The sequence below is a fragment of the Ursus americanus genome, chromosome 20 (assembly GCF_024610735.1).
Source record: "Ursus americanus isolate L20-20 chromosome 20, mUrsAme1.1.p, whole genome shotgun sequence".
Taxonomy (NCBI): domain Eukaryota; kingdom Metazoa; phylum Chordata; class Mammalia; order Carnivora; family Ursidae; genus Ursus; species Ursus americanus.
The window spans coordinates 25,201,033-25,220,666 of record NC_142146.1 but is presented as its reverse complement, the minus strand read 5'-3'; positions in this window follow the sequence as shown (position 1 = coordinate 25,220,666).

Here is a 19,634-nt window from a genome sequence, read left to right as displayed (position 1 = left end):
TGGGAGCCGCTTCCAAGGACACAGCCTCGAGAGAGCAGCGTGTTGCTGGGACCGTCTGGACGGTACGTGGAACTGAACCCCGTCACTTCAGGCCTCTGTATAAACGTCGAAGAGTCTAGCAGCGGGTGCGGGGATCTACTCGTCTTGCGGCGGCTCAAGATAAACCTCGTAAGTCAGTGCCCTTGCTTATTAAAACGGCCATCTACCGAGGTGGAGGGGCCTCTTTCCTCGGTTTCTTCTTGCCCGTCTCATAGGGGGTCAGTTTTTGAACCGACAGGCAAAATGCAATTTGAATCATTTATATTAACTTCTTTTCATCTTGCCGTGTTGAAAATTGACCGTTCTGGAGTAGTATGCTACCTTTAAGAACTCAGTAAGGTGCGTGCTACGGTCCCGTTGACTTCCAAGAAACTATTTAGAAAAGAAAGCAAATAGTAAAAGACTTATACATCTAAATCTAAATGTAATTCTAAACTTAATCTACATCCGTGTAAATTGTACAGCCATGTATTCGTAGTTGGTATAAAAAACTCATAACCGTGGGAATTTTTTAACCATAGATTGCTCTTTGTACGCAGATTTTCGATGACATACAAACATGTTTTGAAAAAACACTTCAGATTCTCAATTTTTAAATATAACACTGATAGGTGAAATACGGAAGAAAGCAAAACCCTTGCACTGGAGACTTAAGGTCAGCAGTAACACCCAGGAACGGTCGTGTGGGAGACCGATTGATTGCCACGGCCTCGTTGTGGCAAAGTATAGTCCCCCGTCCCTGGACTGTGGAAGTTGTTTCAGCCGAGGGGGTGTTAGTACCTATGATACAAGCATGGGTTTTGGATGTGCTCGCGTGACTGGGTTAGCCTTTCCGTACTCGGTGATCCTTGGGGAGGACAGCACACCTCGTGTCGCCACTGCTGCTTTAGCCTGAGTCCCAGATTGAGAAATAAGGAGCTGACCACCTGACCTGGGCAGCTGCTGATCCGAGGGGATGAGAGACGCACGGAGTAGATCTGAACTTAACCTGCGGTCCATCCCACGGGCATCCAACCCGCTGCTGCTGAACGTGAGGATAATGATGTGCGTTAAGTCCGTGACATTTAGGGAGGTTTGTGATTCCACATTATTGTCAGTAACTGACTACCCAGATGATTTCTAGAAGGTGTGTTTCTAACTCCATGTACGTATACGACTATGAAAATTTCTAAAAAAATTCCTTTCCATACGCGTCTTCGACAGTATTTTTGCAACGCGACTTGGATATTTAGTGGTTTTTAACTAAGAATGCCTTTTCTCTGTTTTGGAAAAACCGAACCGGTTAAAAAATAGAAGCATGTTCTGAGTGACTTCTAGAGGTAATAGGTATTACTTTCTGTCTTCAAAAAATCTAAGTGCTGACCATAAATTGTGCAGTTGGAATCGGGGAATTTGATACAGGCACTCTGAGATGGTGCAGAAAGTGAATTATGCACGAAGCTCGAAGTTTTCGGGAAAGCTCTGCTGCCTTAACATTTTTTTCTCCTAAGTTTGAGCAAACTTTTCACTCATAAGCTTTCTAATTTTCCGAGTAGAAAAAAAAAATCCTATCACAAAGAATGCAAGTGTGAGGAGTAGTTAGTTCCAAACTGCCTGCTGCTTTTCAGCTAGGATTGTGTGCCGTTTATGTCAAAACACTTCAGCGGAGAAATACAAATACAGACTAATGTTTGACTTCTTTTGTTGTGTTGAACTGGAGCCAGCAAAAGTATTTATATATAAATCCACTTGTGAAATGCATAACCCTCTCAATGTGACTTATATGTTTAAGGCTTAAAGAGAATTCAGGTTGATTGACAGAAGCTACTGCTCTTACAATGTCAAAATGTTTGACTCTGCTTATGTGGAAACTTCTCAATTCTTTCTTTTCACGGAGGCATGTTTACCTTCTAATTAAGCGCTACCGCATCAGCAGGCAACATTTATTCGCCCTACTGTGTGTCTCGTAAAGCATAAGCCTCAACGCACCCAACCTTAGGTCTTCTCTTTAGAAACTTGAGGGAAACGGATCCCCTCAAGCCCCAAGTAGATGCCAAAAATATCTAGCGAGACATTGCCTGAGGGCAAAATAGATAGCTTTGCTGTTTTCCACACTTGAACATAATGTAGGTATGAAAGAGAGCCCTGTCATACGGAGTCAGATCTTTCCCTTCCCTCTCTAACGGTAATACTCCACAAAACCCTGTTTTCTCCTCCTTAGTTCTGTGAGGAGCCAAGTCATGCTTCTCGAATCTATGATTTAGATGCGCTTCTGAGGATGGAACTAACACAAAGGAGCACCAGCGCCTCACGTGCCTGAGACACTGTGTTGGGAGGTCATGTCTCCATTTTTCAAAAGCTGCTTCCTTCTATTTCGTGGAACTCTAGTACCTTGTTTAAATTTTTATTGCATTCCCACATAGTGTTATGCATAAGTATATAAGAAATGCCACAACAGATTAGGCCAGCGGCCCATCTCGCCTGCCTCCGAGGGACATTTCGTGGGGAGCTAAGGTTGTCTTTCTTGACGTTACTCTGAAAACATTAGGGATCGACTGTACACATTCCTCGTGCCCTTTAATATTCCATTATAGAACCAGCATCTGAGAATTTTCCTAAACCTTTTAAAACTTATTTATAGTTTCACCCTTGGTTATTCTTTTGGGACAACAAGACCACTGCGTAATTTGTATTAAAAAAAAATCGCCTTCCTCAAGTTTTAAGAGTTGGTTCCTGAGGCCTTCACATTTTGAGATTTGATGAGTAAGTCCCTGTTTAAGGAACTTATATCTTCACAATTTCCTAGAATCTGGTTATGTGGTAGGCTGCTTCCGAAGTGGTTCCCAATGATTCCCCACATGCCGTTATTTACACCCTGGTGCAATTCCCTTCCCTTCTGCCTTGGCTGGACCTACTGAGTAGCTTCTAATGAATAGCATATGACAGATGTGACGAAATAGAGATTTCAAGATTATGTTGTAAAAGACTGTGACTTCCATCTTGCTTGTACTCTCTCTGACTCTTTCCATGTGCTTGCTCTGAAGAAGCAAACTGCCATGTTGCATGTGGCTCTGTGGAGGGGTCTACAGGCAAGGACTGGAGGGCAACCTCTGGCCAGCAGTCAGCAAGGACTTGAGGACCTGAGTCCAACAGCCCGTGAGGAACTGGATCCCACCAGCAGTCATGCAGTGGCCTTGGAAGCTGATTCTTCCCTCACTGACCATCTGATGAGGCAGCAGACCCAACAGACACCTTGGCTACAGCCTTGTAAGAGACAGCCTGACTCACAACTAAACACGGCCTGTGAAGGTCCTTGTCTCCATTTGTCTTGATTATATCTTTGACACAGTCCTGCTGTAAGATCCTAATAGTTTGCCATATTGGTCCTGCAAAAATATTTTTAGCTTGGTGATTCTAAGATGTCTTTCCCCTTTCAGATCATTTAAGTGACTTAAAAAAAATGTAAGCATGATTCTAGAAAATTTTGATATCGCAGGTGTATCACTTAGTTATTTCTGTGTAACAGACCATCTTGAACTTAGTAGCTTAAAACAATAATTATTTATCTAGCTCCCGGTTCTGTGGATTGGCAGTTTAGGTTGGGCTCAGCTGGGTAGTTGTAGTCTCAGCGGGACTCCTTCAGTATCTGCCATCAATGGCGGGTCGTCCAGCAGGCTTTGCTGATCTTGGATAGACTCTCTCATATCTCTGAGACCTCAGCTGGGATTGGCCAACTGCCTCAGTGGTGTTCCATGTGATGACGGTCCAGCAGGCTACCCCAGGCTCTTCACATGGCAGTCCCAAGAAAATAAACAGAAGCAAGGCCTCTTGAGTCCTAGGCTTATAATGGAAACATCTGTCACTCCCGAATTCTATTGGCCGAAGTAAGTCACAAGGCCAGCCCAGACTCGTGGGGTGGGAAACACATTCCACCCCTTGCTGGGAGGAAATGTAAAGCCAGTTGCAGAGAGCATGAGGACAGGGGGAATGAATAATTGTGGCTATTTGTGCAGTCCACCCAGTGGACATAATTTAACATAGAGTGTCCTCCTTCCACAACAAACAATGTTGTTACACTAAGTAGTACGAGTTGTTACCGATGTTACACTACCAATGTTGGGCTCTCATTCCAATTTTGCAGCTCTCCTTCTGTGTCACTTGGTGCCAGTTTACTTATCTGTACAGTGAGGCTGTTGATGGGCCCTGACCTATAGGCCACTGTGAAGATTTCATGAATTAATACACGTGATGACCTTGGGCCTCAAAAATGCTCAAAAATTACTTGCTGTTATTATCAAGACGATGTTGCTTTATAACAATTATTTACTTTCACGTTTATTTTTCTGCTAGACTTAGACTCATTGAGGAGGGACCTTCGTGCCTTTACTCCCCCTTCAAGAGTGACTGAGCACGAACTGTATGCCAGGAGCTAGGAGCTGGGGAATAACTGGCCCCCAGGGGGACGTAAGCCCACGACTGTGTTATTTTAGCAGCATGGATGTTCATTTCTGTGTCTTACTTCCCTAAACTCATATCTTTGGCTTTTGTTGTTGTTGTTTATTTATTGAAAAAATGGTTGCTGTTGTCATGCTTTAAATCTTTGGACTATTATCAAGCATCTTTGGGGATCTCAGTTATCATCACTGGTAATCCTGTGTTTATCTTTTTGTTACTCCAGCCTCACAAGTTTCAGTAAGGCTTTGACTTTTGTTTCTCTATTTTTCAAGAACTCTGTTTAATTCTTTTTGTTTCTGTGTGTGCGGTGGAAATTGAATACATTTAGAGGGAGCTTATGTTCATTTAGCCCAACGGTAGTGCCATTCATCTGTTGGTTCTCCTGGCACAGGGGGGTGGTGTGCATCCAGAGTTGTCAGATGGATTCTTTAGGTCATTTTCGGGGGGCAGCAGAGCCACTTGGTGCCTTGGTTTTCTCATTTGCCTATTGGGAATAATGCTAACCACCCCACTTGCCTATGGAGTTGCAGCGAAAGCGAATTATAGAATAGAAACAAGAGGGGGCGCCTGGGTGGCTCAGTCAGTGAAGCGGCTAACTCTTGATTTTGGCTCAGGTCATGATCTCAGGGTTGTGAGATCGACCCTGCATTGAGCCCCGCACTGGGGTCCAGGCTCCGTGCAGAGTCTGCTTGAGATTCTTTTTCTCCCTCTCCTTTTGCCCCTCCCCCTTTTCTAAATAAATAAATAAAATCTTAAAAAAAAAAGAATAGAAACAAAAGAATTTAAGCAATGTTTTCATAATATCAGTAATGGGAAGGATGTCACCTTTATCGAGGCGCAAGAGGAGCTAGACCAGTGGAGGATAGAAATGGGGAAAGACCCAATAAATTCTAGGCACCAAAAGGAACTTGTATTGGTCTAAAGATTTTTGAAAAATAAGGATAAAATCTTACTTAATATAATGGCTCCATTCCTTTTTCATCTTTCCCAACTTTTTTTTTTTTGCACTTCTTGAATCTAAATCAAGGCTGAACACAAAAGCTTCTGTATGATGTAAAATCACTGTTGTAGCAACTATAAAATGTTGCTTGTACTTCATTTCCGTAAGTACAATGTGTTCTGCCTCACTTTTATTTTACTCTATTAGGTATGCAGCCTATTTGCCAGGGTGAGTTATCTCCTCTTAGAGTTTGGTTATATACCTAGTCTATTTTGTAAACAGAATTTCCATTAAAAATGAATTACTTTTCCTTAGAGCTTATTGATGGGGCTGACACATCGCTAAATTTCCTTTCTGAGCCAAGATTTGTCACCTTGATCAAAAGTTGGCAAAATGCAGTTTGTGATCATTCAAAAGGTACAACTGGTGGGTGCCCTACAGAACATTTTCTTAGTGGCACACTTGCCCTTGATTTTGTCTTTAAAGCAATTAACCAGCAGGAACAAAGAAATAGCAGCCCTGCACTATGATTCCTCATATAGTCTTGGCATTCACCAGAAACACTTTTCTTCATTTAGAAAGAAGTGTTCTTCTGACAGACAGTCTGGAACAAAGTGTGCGTACACACATACAATGAGTCAAGAGTTGGATTGCAAAAACATGAGACCCCAAACAGTAAGCTAAAAATGTGATATCGGATGCTTGGCAGAGAGATGATATTGTAAGCCTTCCGAAACCCAGCCCGCGACACAATCAGGCATCACTGCTATTAGCAATCCTTCCCCAATATCTCCGGAAAAGGAGGGAAGAGAAAAGCCTTGGTTTGGTGAGATCCTCTGTCTGCTTCTTTCAGTTTTACCAATAAAATGTTGTTTAAAAGGTTTCTTTTTTTCCTGATTACAAAAGTAATCCATGCTCAGAGTGAAAAAAAAAAAATCAGAAAATTAGTTGTGAGAATCGAATTGGGAAGAATTTAGGACGATGTCCCCTCCAACCATAGTTGGTAGTTTTTATTTCTAAGTTTGGTTGCAGATTGTTTGTGGTTCAAAGTATTTAATTATTTGAGGCTTCTAAGGGTCGTCAATGGGGGAATGAGATAAGGTAATTCCTATGACCTCTAAGGAAACAAAGGAATTTCTTGGTTGAGTATTTGCCCCATTGTTCTGAACTAATTAGCATTTACAGTATCCTAAGCTTCATTTTTCATGGCAATTCCCACACAAACATGCCTCCTCTCAGTTTCTCAAAATGAAATAACATTAGGGAGAGAAGCCATATGAAATAGGTATGGGAAAAAGCAAATGTTCTGAGATGAGTTTAGAAGGTTTGTTTTCACAGAAATGAGGGAGGTCAAGATCAATAAGGCTTGGACTGAACATTTTGATTTGTGGGAGCAAAGAAACGCTTTTATTTATTTATTTTTTCAACTGTCGAACGTCAGTAAATGATGAGTAGTTTCCTGAAACAGAATAAAGCCGTGCTAAGTTGAGAGCAGGTCTATAAAATAAAGAGCCTCATGGGAAACAAGGAAAGAAAACCATCTTCGTAACTGTGCTCCTCATAAAAAGAGAAGAGAGTAAACAATAATGATTATTCGCTGATGGGTGAGAGATGATAATGGCTGAATCCACCATTAGGTGCTCAGCTAGAGAGCATCCCGGGCCAGGGGAAGTGCAAGCCACAGACAAGACGGGGGGGGCTGTGACAATTAGTCGGAGAGTCACTCAGCACAGCTCACAGGCTGCCCATCTCCCCAAAGGGTGAGGGCTTGGAAGGGGCAAGGCCAGAGGCATCCCTGCTTTAACAGCTTGAGCAGAGGGGTAGGAACCAAAGGTGCTGTCAATAAGCATTCACTTTCTGTTTGGGCCCCTCTCAGGGCTTTGGAGAAAGTCATTTTATATCTCCATCTGCACGTGTTTTTCTATGTGCATCGCAAAGTTCCAGCAAGTGTTTTGATCCCTGCTGGCCGTGTCAGCATCCATAAAGGGTTTATTCATATAGCGATAGTACTACTACTAGTAGTAATAACAGCACTAAGTAATAGCTAATATTAGAGCGAGATCACCATGTGCCAGACATTCTAACGCTTTACACAGATTATTTAATCCCAATACACGCTGTGAGGCAGGGACTATTCTTATTCATTTTATGGGTGAGGGGACTGAAACTTGAAGAGGTCCCCGAATTTCCCAATGTTATTGGAAATGTCACTGGAAGTAGGTGGGAAATCCATGGAGGGGAAGCTGGGCCACGTGGTTCCAGGCCCTGCACGGCACTGCGTACCTGGGAAATAAATCATGACCATTTACTGTGTTTCCCACACTCCCAGGTAGGACTGAGTAGTCTATGTGGATTGTCTCACTTACTGATACAAAGCTGTTGAGGGAGACAAGTATAATGCATGATGCAGGTGAGGGACTGAGGCTTAGATCGCTTCAGTAGCTCACTGTGTCAGGTTAGCAGGTCAGGGTGGTTCCCTGCTTGACCGAGGTCTGATGAAACCCCAGAGCTGCGCCCGGAATCCTTGTTCTGTAATGCCCAATGTATACTCTTTTTTTGTTTTGTTTTGTTTTTTTATTTTAAAAATTTTATTTATTTATTTGACAGAGAGAGATAGAGACAGCCACCGAGAGAGGGAACACAGCAGGGGGAGTGGGAGAGGAAGAAGCAGGCTCATAGCAGAAGAGCCTGATGTGGGGCTCGATCCGAAGACTCTGGGATCACTCCCTGAGCCGAAGGCAGATGCTTAACGACTGAGCCACCCAGGTGCCCCCAAACGTATACTCTTTTTATTCATGTGCTGGAGAGCCTTTGGAAAACGATACACTTTTCTCTTCTGCTTATTTTTCTTCCTTTTTTTTTCTTTTTTAAACCATGACTGTATTTTACAATCTATTTTCTCTTTAAAAACTGTACCTTTTTTGGACTACCAAAGGAAAGACCTCATTGGGTGAGAGGCTTATTAAAAACCCTCAGTCTTAAGGAGATGGGAACCCCTGAATGCTCTCACGCTTCCCTTGTGAGCACAAACTGAAAGCATACTAAATTTTGCTATTTGGTACTTGACAGTGACCACCGCTTAATGCTTTTTCGGCATGTTAGAACCCCCGCGGTGCCTCTAAATTGTGCAGGAGTACTCCTTGGGGAGAAATGTCTTTCTGACCCCAGCTTGCAATCAATTAACACCATGAAGCATGGGAATTTATAGCCCTTACTTTTTATTTTCTCAGCGAGAGAGAATCTGGAAGACACCAACACTGTATTGGGGTAAAGGAAGGCAATCCGATCTGTTGTTTCACGGATGTCTCCTTGACCTGTATTGTAAGGTCATCGACGAGTGACAGTCTCAGCAATCTTCCAAGTGAACGCAGTGTGGCTTTTTTGTTGTTGTTCTGTTTTTTTTAAACAAACTTCCAATGTCTAACTTTTTAATTCTTGCCATAACACCAGCTGGCTCGTAATTAACCGCTGGCATCATCAATATCTCGTCAAAGTTAATGAGTTTTTAACATAATTTTTAACTGCTCTGAAGAGGTTACAGAATTAAAAGAACAAGAATAATGTATATATTTATTCACAGACAAACAGAGAGATGAAAGATAAGGATCTGGTTCTAAGACCGCTGGGCAAGGAATTTGGGACAACTACCCGAGCCTTCCCGGTGAATCCAGTGGTCAGGATTGAAGGGATTTACGGGGCTGGGCGGTCTCACACGTCCCTTGTACCTGCGAAGAACTAATTTACCTTTTTTTTGAAATTGCTTAGGCTGAACAACAATTCAGATACAAAGCAATACATGCTTAGGATATTGTTATTGTTTTTCTTTCTCTTTCTTTGGCCCTCGGACTCAGAATTCACTTAAACACAGTTCGAATTTCCTGGCACACTGTTATTATTGGGAGAGCAAGCTCCTTCTCTTTCCTTCTTTCATTATTCCCCCCTTTCGTCCCCCCTCTCCTGCCTTTCTCTCTCTCTCTCCCTCCCTCCCTCACTTCCTTTTTTTCCCATTCCCCCCTCTGTTTCCCTCACCCACCCATAGTCAACCATTTTTAAATGATTCACCTGTATCCTTTTATTTATATATGTTCTTAAAAAGCATGTTACTTTTGCACATGGGTTTTTAATTTACATGAATGATATTGTGTTATGTTGATCTCATTCACTTTTTCTCTTTATGTTCAACACTGGTTTTAATCTTTCCTTGTGCTTTTGTATATATCTGCCTAGTGATTTTAACTGCTATGTAATATTCCACATTGAACTTCCGTATCTCCTGGTGTTGGATACCAGGATTGCTTCCAGTTTCCCACCACCGTAGCAATGCTATCATGTATATTATCATGCATTCCCTTATTGACCTGTGTGGGAATGTCTCTGCAACACTCCCAGGAGTAGAACGCTGGGTCATAGGATATGACTACACTTAATTTGATTACACAACTATACAGCTGTCCAACAGGGCTGCATATTCTGATGAGCCCTGCATGAGAATTCCTTGAGCCACACATTGCCACATTTAGCATTATCCTGGTATCTAATTTTTACCAATTTGATGATGTAAAATGACATCCCATAGTTATAATTTGCCTTTCTGTAATTATTAATTAGTTTGACCTCTTTTTATGTGTTTATCAGACTCTGTTTTCTTTTTAAATAATTGCCTATTTATATCTTTTATCCACTTTTTTCTCTTGAAATCTGTGAAATTTTCTTGTTGGTTTGTAAGAGTTATAACAACTTTGTCCCCTTTTCCTTCTCCTCCTCTCCCTGTTCTCCTCCTCCTCCTTCACATGTTCTACATATTAGTTTCTTGACAGTTTTAGACATGCAACTATCTTCTCCCAGAGTGTTAACTTTCTCCATAATTTCCTTCCTCACATTGATACTCTCAATTTTGATGGGATTAAATTAATTAATTTTGGCTTGATGCACTAAAGGATAATTTTGAGGGATTTTTTTTTATGATTCTTTCCTCTCCTCCTCCATTAGAAAAAAAATCCCTAAGAAAAGATGATTCTGATGGAAGAAGGAATTATGAACCAACATGGCTAATTAAAAATATCATTCATTGTAAATTTATTGTTCATGTTTTTATCTAAAGAATTAAAGAATTAAAATGCCTTAGGTCAACAGTATGCAACATACCCTCTGAATACCATTTACATTTAATAATAATTACTTCTTAAAGTAATTCAGGACAACTCCATAATATGCAATTTATTCCTTTTTTCCCAAGCCCAATACATAAAACAGGGCAATTACAATTGCAATAATGGCTTCTAGATGGCTAGCAAATTGAAGTCTTTATCAGTTGTGAGATGAAAATTCACTGCTTTCAACCAGAAGAGTGCAATGCATAACATTTTAACTTCTACTTGGATGAAGTTTACTGACGTGGATTTCATCAATGACAAATCAACAAGGAGGCTGTTGTATCTTTCAGGAGCAAATGGGCAACAGGGAAGATGGATGGTCATTTGGAAGTGTATAATTATGTATTCTAGCTATCCTAAACTTTAATAAATAAGTCCTTAAATGTCATTCAGAGAAAGGTGGATCAATTGCTTGGCCACTTGTTCACCTGATTTATCATATTTTATAGTGGCATATTGAAGACTTTGTTGATGCAACAAAATTGTATTTCATGATGGAATTGAAGCCAGTTAGTCTTCACTGGAAGAGTGAACTGAGCATCTGAGCTTCATGTTATGATGGATGGTGGTTAAGCCAAGATATATTCTAGTTGTTCTAAATGAATTTATGAATTTCCCTTCAAATGCCATTGTCTTTCATGCCCACAATTTAAGCTCTGCAAATTAAAAAATGAGATGAGGACTTTATGAACACCCTTTATTCATTGAAAGACAGAAATGGGCGTGTCTGGGTGGCTCAGTCAGTTGAGTGTCTACCTTTGGCTCAGGTCATGATCCCAGGGTTCTGGGATTGAGCCCCACATTGGGCTCCCTGCTCAGTGGAGATTCTGCTTCTCCTTCTGTCTCTCCCCCTGGCTTCTGCTCTCTCTCTTTATTCTCTCTCTCTTGCTCTATCTCTCTCGCAATGAAATAAATAAAATCTTTAAAAGAAAGAAAGACTGAAGTGCATATAGTCTTCTCATGGGTAAGTCATTGTGATGGTTTCATTTGCATTGCTTTAACTCAAATATTTTTTAAAGGTGTAGGACCTCCCCATAGTTATTTCTCAGCCTGGTGACATTCTTGTGTGTGAATGAACTTCATAGTTGATGAGTTTCATGGAAATGGAAAGTGTTCACAGAGGAAAATGTCAAGCTAAACTTTTGATAGGAACTTTGGAGACAACAAGTATTAGGCTGCTAATTGTAGTAGAAAGATCATGTCTTTTCAAGAATCTTTAGAGGGCCCTTTGTTCAGCTCCTTCCTGTCCAAGGACATCGTGGTGGATGGTCTATAAATCAGCCATACCTGAGGCTGCTGCAGCGTTTGTTATTTCCAAATTTCGAACATGTGACTCATTATCAGCAGTACCTGATATTTCTCTAATGTTTATGAATTACAAAGCATGTTTTAGAAAATGATTTTCACATTTGAGTCTCCTTATAACTCTGTGAAACATGTATTATTAATCCCATTTTACAGATGGGGAAACTTGGCCAAGAAAACAGTGAATATATCTTTAACTTATGTTTACTGACTCGAATTTCCCTGACACCATTAGCCTGACTGATAAAATATTCTCCTTTCACAGATACTTCTGTATTTCTCATTTAGGAGTTGAAAGCAGAGGACAGTCGGCAAACTTTCTGTAAAGGTCTAGAAAGTAAATATTACAGGTGTTGTAGGCCATAAGGCCACAGCTCTGTTGCAGCCACCCACTTCTACCACTGTAGTGTGAAAGCAGCCATAGTCCATTCTTAAAATGAATGAGCATGTCTGTGTTCTGATAAAACTGTATTTGCAAAACCAGGCTGGACAGATTTGGCCCCCGGGCTGTCGTTTGCTGACACCTGCTATAGAGTAATGAATCTTATAAACAGAGAAAGAGATTATGTATGTAACCCAGGCGTGTTTTAGCATTCCAGTTCCTCATAGGCCTCCCTTGCGTTTTCGTATTTATTTCATAGAAAGATGACATTGTACACCATGTCATGAGCATCCCTGTCACATTTAAACATTTCTTCTATTTCCCCACAGCAGCGGTTCCACCTTTCTCAGGCTCTCCTGTCTCTTCTTCTCTCTCTTGCTCACTCCTTTTTCTTTTTCTTTTTTTTTTTTTAAGTAGTCTCCATGCCCAGCATGGAGCCCAACTTGGGGCTTGAACTCAGGATGCTGAGCCGAGATCAAGAGTCAGACCCTTAACCAACTGAGCCACCCAGGTGCCTGCAGACCTTTCTTTCTGAAGTCTCTCTTGTCCCCTTCTGCTTGCCTCCACCTTCTTACACCTTTCTGTGGGTCTTTCTGAGTCATTTCTTGGTGCGGTTTAGCTATCAGCTTCCTCATTTGCATCCCCACCGATCATCTTCTCTCAGCACAAAGAGGGGATCTGGGAACTTATTCTCCTTTGCAGATAGAAGGATGATTATTAGGGGCGCCTGGGTGGCTCAGTCGTTAAGCGTCTGCCTTCGGCTCAGGGCGTGATCCTGGGGTTCTGGGATCGAGCCCGACATCGGGCTCCTCCGCTGGGAGCCTGCTTCTTCCTCTCCCACTCCCCCTGCTTGTGCTCCCTCTCTCACTGGCTGTCTCTGTCAATAAATAAATAAAATCTTTAAAAAAAAAAAAAGAAGGATGATTATTAATATCAATGTTTTCCCTGCTAAATATATGCAAAGTGCTGACCCTAGTGCTTGGCACATAGTTAATGTTCAAAAAATAACAATCATTTTTGCCTTAAGTACCTGAGTTTTGGAGGCTGTAAAGTACTGTGCAAACGTAAGCCATTGGCTATTGGTATGGCAATTAGGACTACAGAAACCTTTACACAACCCAGAGAGCCCAGAAGCCTTGGGGTTAGGATTTACTGAGGTGCTGGCTGTCATGGTCCCTCAGGGGGCTTCTGAGAATAATCTACATGTCTAGACTATGCTACTTTCCCCATAGAAAAGAAGTGTGTTGTATTATAATCCAAACACTGAAGCATTTTTGCTTAGAGACTTTGTGACTTGAAGAAAAAAGCCCTTCAGTTTGACAGCAAATCGTATTCAATAGGACCTGCTTCACGGAACTACATGTTTGCATTCACAATGAATAAAGAGCGTCAAACATATTTTCAGCCAGACAGTCATTTTGCAGAACAAGACTTTGTGGATGGCACTGAAAAATCCTGATGTTAAAATTTCATCCTAATTTTTATAGAGCTATCTTACGATAACATTATCACAATATTTTAAAGCAAATTGTCATGTGCAACGAATACCACAATGGAAATCACTTTCGCACATTTTTCAATCATTTCAAAGCATTCCCCCATCCTTGCACTCATTCACTCAAGCAAACATTTTTCACCTGTTTGGTATGTACCAGGTGCCAAGTAGTAAGACCTAGTTTAGGTTCTTAAGAAGTGCAATCCAGTGGGAGAAGCATTCACGTTATGAAACAGTCTTCAGTGGAGGTATCCACAAGAGGACCCTACAAGATAGAGTGCTCCTGCAACTGGATGGGTGCTGGGTATTCAAGGGGCTTCAATGTTTGAAAACAATTTTGAGGTGGTTTATGGAGCACAATATGGTAAAAACTAAGTAGTCAGGAAACTGGGACTAAGGAGAAATTGGGTAAGGAAAGTCCATTGAACTAAATGGAAGGTTAATGAACAAACTGCATGCCATGAATTATGCATTTATTAGAGATGAACTATAGATTTGGCTCTGAGCTTCCTACCAGTCAAAGTGAAGGGGAAAATATGATCCTTTCCATGATCAAAGTAACTGTAAGACAAAAACAGATGAGCTATGCCTACAGAAATGTATCTTGTGATTTCTCCTAATTGACACCCAGTCCTTATTGTCCCTACCTAAACTAAATAAGTCTCACATAAGGTCCCATTTTCTGCTTACTCCAAAAATGACATTTATAGTGTCTAGAGAAATCAATATTCTGATTCTCTTTCAAGAAATCCTCCGTGTGTCTTATTTCTCTCAGCTGAGCTTTTGTGAGTAAATGGCATCAAAAATTTGAATTTAACCTAATCTGAAGGAGACTGCTTTAAACTAGCAGAGACTGAGTAGTCCTTAATTGGCAAAATCAACTTCCCTTCTACTTGTTATGGACTGAATATTTGTGTGTGCCTTCCCCATCCCCTCCCCATTTATATGTTGAAACTCTAATCCTCAGCGTGATGGTGTTGGGAGAAGAGGCCTTTGAAGGTAATTAGGTCATGACGGTGGAGCCTAATGATGGGATTAGTGCCCCTAAAAGAGACAGAGGGTGCTTACTTTCCCCCCTTCCTCTCCTTCTCCTCTGCTATGAGAGGATACAACAAGAAGGCAGTTGTCTACAAGGCAGGACGTGAGCCCTGGATTGTCAGGGTCTTGACTTTGAATTTCTCAGCCTCTAGAACTATGAGAAATTAATGTTTGCTGTTCAAGCCCCTCGGTCTATGGCATTTTTGTTATAGCAGCCCAAACTGACTAAGACACCCTCTTGCCCGATAATTTTGTGGTAATGGAGTGCAGGAGATCAGAAGGAAATAAAGGTCAGAAATAGAGAAACAGCAGGCTGCTATTTTAATGTTTCTTGGAGTATATAATTTTTTTGCTTTGCTACATCTGAACCTAAACATCTGTCTTCTGGGCCCTTAGTTATTCTCAATAACATTCACTCCCTAATCTGGAACTGTGACATAATCCCCTTCAAGGGACTGAAGAACATAGGTTGTCATTAGTTAAATTGGCATGGCAATAATTCAAAATATGGTTTTTCCTTTGATGTTTAATACTATGTCAAAAATGGCTGAAGAAATCAGTTGTATATAAAAGTAATTTGTAAAAAAATGATAAAAGTAATTTGTGCTTTTCCTACCATTTAAGAATTAAAGAACACTCTGAATAGTGTAAGCCCACTTCTAATAAAGCTTCATAATAAAATTTTTCTAGAACTCATCAGGAGTGAAAGGCACCATATATAGCTGTATTTTTAAAATTTGAGTTTTCCTTATAAAGTTTATATTTGTTGGAGAAAATTTAAGTCATAGAAAAACATAAAGAAGATAATAAATGTCACCTATACTATTTCCACCTGGGATTACCCCTTGTTTAATTTGACTTTATTTAAAACTAGGTTTTTTTCCTGCTTATACATATTCATATAATTATATATTTAATTAACTTGACATTATATTGTAATAATTTTATACTGTATTATTAGAAGTGTCTTATAAACATCATTTTTGGTGATTCTGTAATATTTTACTGGCTAAGTGCTTCATAAATTACTTAGACTTTCTATCATGAGTTCCTTGACATTTGGGGATCTGAGGACAAATTGTGGTGAGTCATATTGGAACTTGACCCTTATCTGTGTAATCTTGGCACACAGCATTGCTCTTAGGCCCAGGCAAGCACGACCCCTGTCCTAGTCCATGTGTTGGAGGGGGGCTCACACTTCAGAGTGCCTTCCTCACAATTTTCTTAGTCCTCCTGTAGGGTCTGGGACCAGCCCAGGCCAGCAGTCAGGGTTGCCATCACGGGCTACAACCTGTGTAGTCACCCAGAAGCCCATGTTCAAAGGGTCCATTGGACACTGCTGTCACTGCTTTGAAAGTCTAAATAATTTTTAAATAAGGGGTCCTACCTTTTTATTTTGCACTGGGCTCTAAAATTTATGTAGCCAGTCCTGAGTCAATGCAAATTATGTCACCATAGGAAAAAACACTAGTTTTTTTTTTTTTTTTTTAGATTTTATTTTATTTATTTGACAGAGAGCAGAGCAAGAGAGAGAGAGAGAGTACATGAGCAGAGGGGCAGAGGCAGAGGGAGAAGCAGGCTCCCTGCTGACCAGGAAGCCCACAGTGGGGCTCTATCCCAAGACCCTGGGATCATGACCTGAGCCAAAGGCAGACTCTTAACTGACTGAGCCACCCAGGTGCCCCCCAAAACAGTAGTTTTAAATAGACTAAAATTTCAGTAGGGGATAATCCTGGGTAGAAATATTATAGGTGACATTTATTATCTTCTTTATATTTTTTTGTGACTCAAATCTTGTCTGATTATGAAGCCATCCCAGCCAGATACTCTGGGTCTAGAGCAGAACCTAATCCTCAGGGCTCTCTCTGACCCTTAACCACCACATGGGGTTGACTAGATGCCCTAAGGAGCTGTAGGACTTGGCCTACAGGGTTGTCTGTGGCAGGAAAATTGCTCGTATTGTAAAGTACATTATGTCTTTTGCAGGATCAGGTGAGGCCAGCCTGCCAGAATGGTACTGACACACTGATTCTGGGTCACTCAAATTGCTTATAGAGTCAGGGGACCCATGTACCTTAGAGGTGGTCCTGCTTTGGCCAGAACACAAAGCACTACCCTGCTGCAATTTTGTATGATACTTCTCACATTCCCATCCTCTATGTCCCTCTCCCAGCTCTTATCTTGGCATAATGTTTTGATTTTTGGCACACCCCGAGAGTCCCAGAGAGCACCAGTTCTGATATCAGAGAAGTAGCAAGGATTGGTAGTAGCAAGGTCATAGAAAGACAGTGAGGACCTCCTTCTTGCTGGGTACTGTCCCAAAGAGTAAGGGCCTTGATTGGAACATCATTTCACACAAGAACATTAACAAGGGCCCTGCTCTGAGTCAGGACTTATTTATAAACTCTTAGTTAATTTCTCAATGTTATATTCAGAAGCTGAAATTCCCACAATTGCTGGTATGAATGGAAAAGTTGCAGCATATGGCAAGAGTGATGAATCTTAGGAAGCTTAAATTTTTGCTTTTTCTCAGAGGCTCCTCAGCTGACAAACCTCGAGTTCTTTCATTCATTCTTGCCAGTTGGGGATTGGCTTGGCTCAGCTCATCTCTTGTGAAGGTTTGGACTATGGTCTTGGAAATGCCAGCAGCCCTCGGGGCTTTGAGCTGCGCACTCTGTGTGTTTGGTGGCAGGAGGGGAAGGGAAGGCACATCCTGGAAAGTATGTCAATGCCTGGGGGTCCAGTTTTTATTTACAACCTATGTTTGGCATCCGAGTACTGCTGTACTAATTCAAGGCTCCTGATCCTGGGCTTTACTGTTATCTGGTATTTCCTTGACTTTGGTTCCTTGCCATTCCCAGAAGGAGAAATGTAGTCAAGGAACAATTCCACATCAGAAGAGTTAAGGATGGCTTCATGAAGATGCTGATTGCATGCTTTTGTGATTAGACACAGGAAGAAACTCATGAGTTCATAGCTATTTATGAAGCCATAATTCACTCACTCATTCATTCATTCATTCATTCACTAAACATTTATTAAATCCTGGCCGGTTCTTTGCCACTGTGATGGGGATTAGAAAAAGAAACAAGCATTTTTTTTTTTCTTCTGCTTGTTTGGCCTTTGTAGGGCTTCCAAAATAATGAGAGTTGTTTGCCTTTGTAGGGCTTACAAAATAATGAGAGAGCAAACTTACAAGGCAATCTGAGAAGCATGAATTAGGGATAGGTATCAAAAGTGCTGTGGGAAGCATAAAGGAGGATGAAGCAATTTGTTTTCTTTGGAAGGGGGCAGGAGGAACCGGGCAAGTCTTCCTGGGGCAGGTGCTCTCTGAGCTGGGGCTTGAAGGAGGAGTAGGGGGTGTGGCCATGGAGTTGGAGCCCTGTGACTAGTTCTGGCCAATGGGCTTTGAATGCAAGTGACTAGCTTCCAGGCAAAGATAGTTGAAAGTTAGTGTGCCTCATCCATTTCTTTCTCCTCTTTGGCAGAGTCTGTGGAAGTTGTGTACCAAAACTGTAGAACCTTAAGATGGAATCCTTGGGCCACCACATGGACGAGAGCCACTCAGGAAAGGCGCCTAACCCATATTGATCTTTGCATGGGTGAGAAGATCTCTGTTGTGGTAAGTTACTGAGATTTAGGGTTACTTGTTTCAGCAGCTGAGCTGATCCTATTATGACTAATTTAAGGAGGTTTACAAGCATATATGGTGACATTTCTGAATGAGAGAAGGACAGGTGAAAATTCACGGAGGTGTTTCCTGAAGGCAAGGAAGCTGGTCTGTTTTCCTGTCAGTTCCTTTCCGTCCTTCTTCTCCTGGAAGAAGTACAACTCCGCACTTCCAGACTGCTAGAGGCACAGGCTGCACATGCTTCTATGGATGTAGCAAGCTCATGGGCAGAGTCATAGGTTCTTTTTGCAGAAAGCAGAAGGAGTATTTGGAAACGGTGAACGCTGAGGGGATTGGGTGAGACACCGAGAGCATCTTACGGGCGCTGGTTGGAGGGAGCAAAGCCTGGCAGCCTGTCTCTTGGTAGTCCCTGCAGTGGATATCTGGTCCCACTCGTTTATGGCTGACTTTACAATATGGGGCAATTGATCTCTTTTTGTCCTCTACTCTGTGGTCTGTTATCAATTCTGAGCGACAGGAAAAGTTTCACTCAATATCCCATTACACCGCACTATTTTTGTGCTGGACATTGGGGTCCAGAGAATCTGCGTCTTGTCTTCCAAATAAATAAATGGCAGAGCCAGGAGTAATACACCGATTTCCTAAATCCAAATTCAGTATTTTTAGTGTCTCATTATGTGGTTGATATGTTCTTTGTTGTTATTGTTTGCTTTTTTTCTCTTTTGTCCTCTTTTTTAACATCCCAATGACCAGGTCAGTTCATTCCTTTAAAGAGAATGAAGGAAATGCAGCACGATGATTACATTCTTGAGGCAGACTGCTTTGGTTAAATCCTTGTGTCCATCCATACCTTCCACCCCCTTGCGACTTACTAGTTGTGTGACCTTTGTCAAGTCACTCACTCTCTCCCAAGCCTCAGTTTTCTGGTCTGAAAATGGGATAATCATAGCAGCTGCGAAGAAAAATGAGATGGCAGGAGATGGGGCAGCCGACACACTTAGCGCAGTGTCCCGCTTAGAGCAACTACTCGGTGAGCGTTGGCTATTGGTGTGTATTCCGTTTTCAGGATGGGCCTCAGCAACGTCGTAAGGAAAGCAAAACCTCTGCGTCCAATTTTATTTTTATTTATGATTCCTTCTTGTCGTAAGGCCATCCTCCCTTCCCCAGGGACCCACGTGCTAGTTTTGTCCACTGAGAGCCCTTTGCCTCCTAACTTT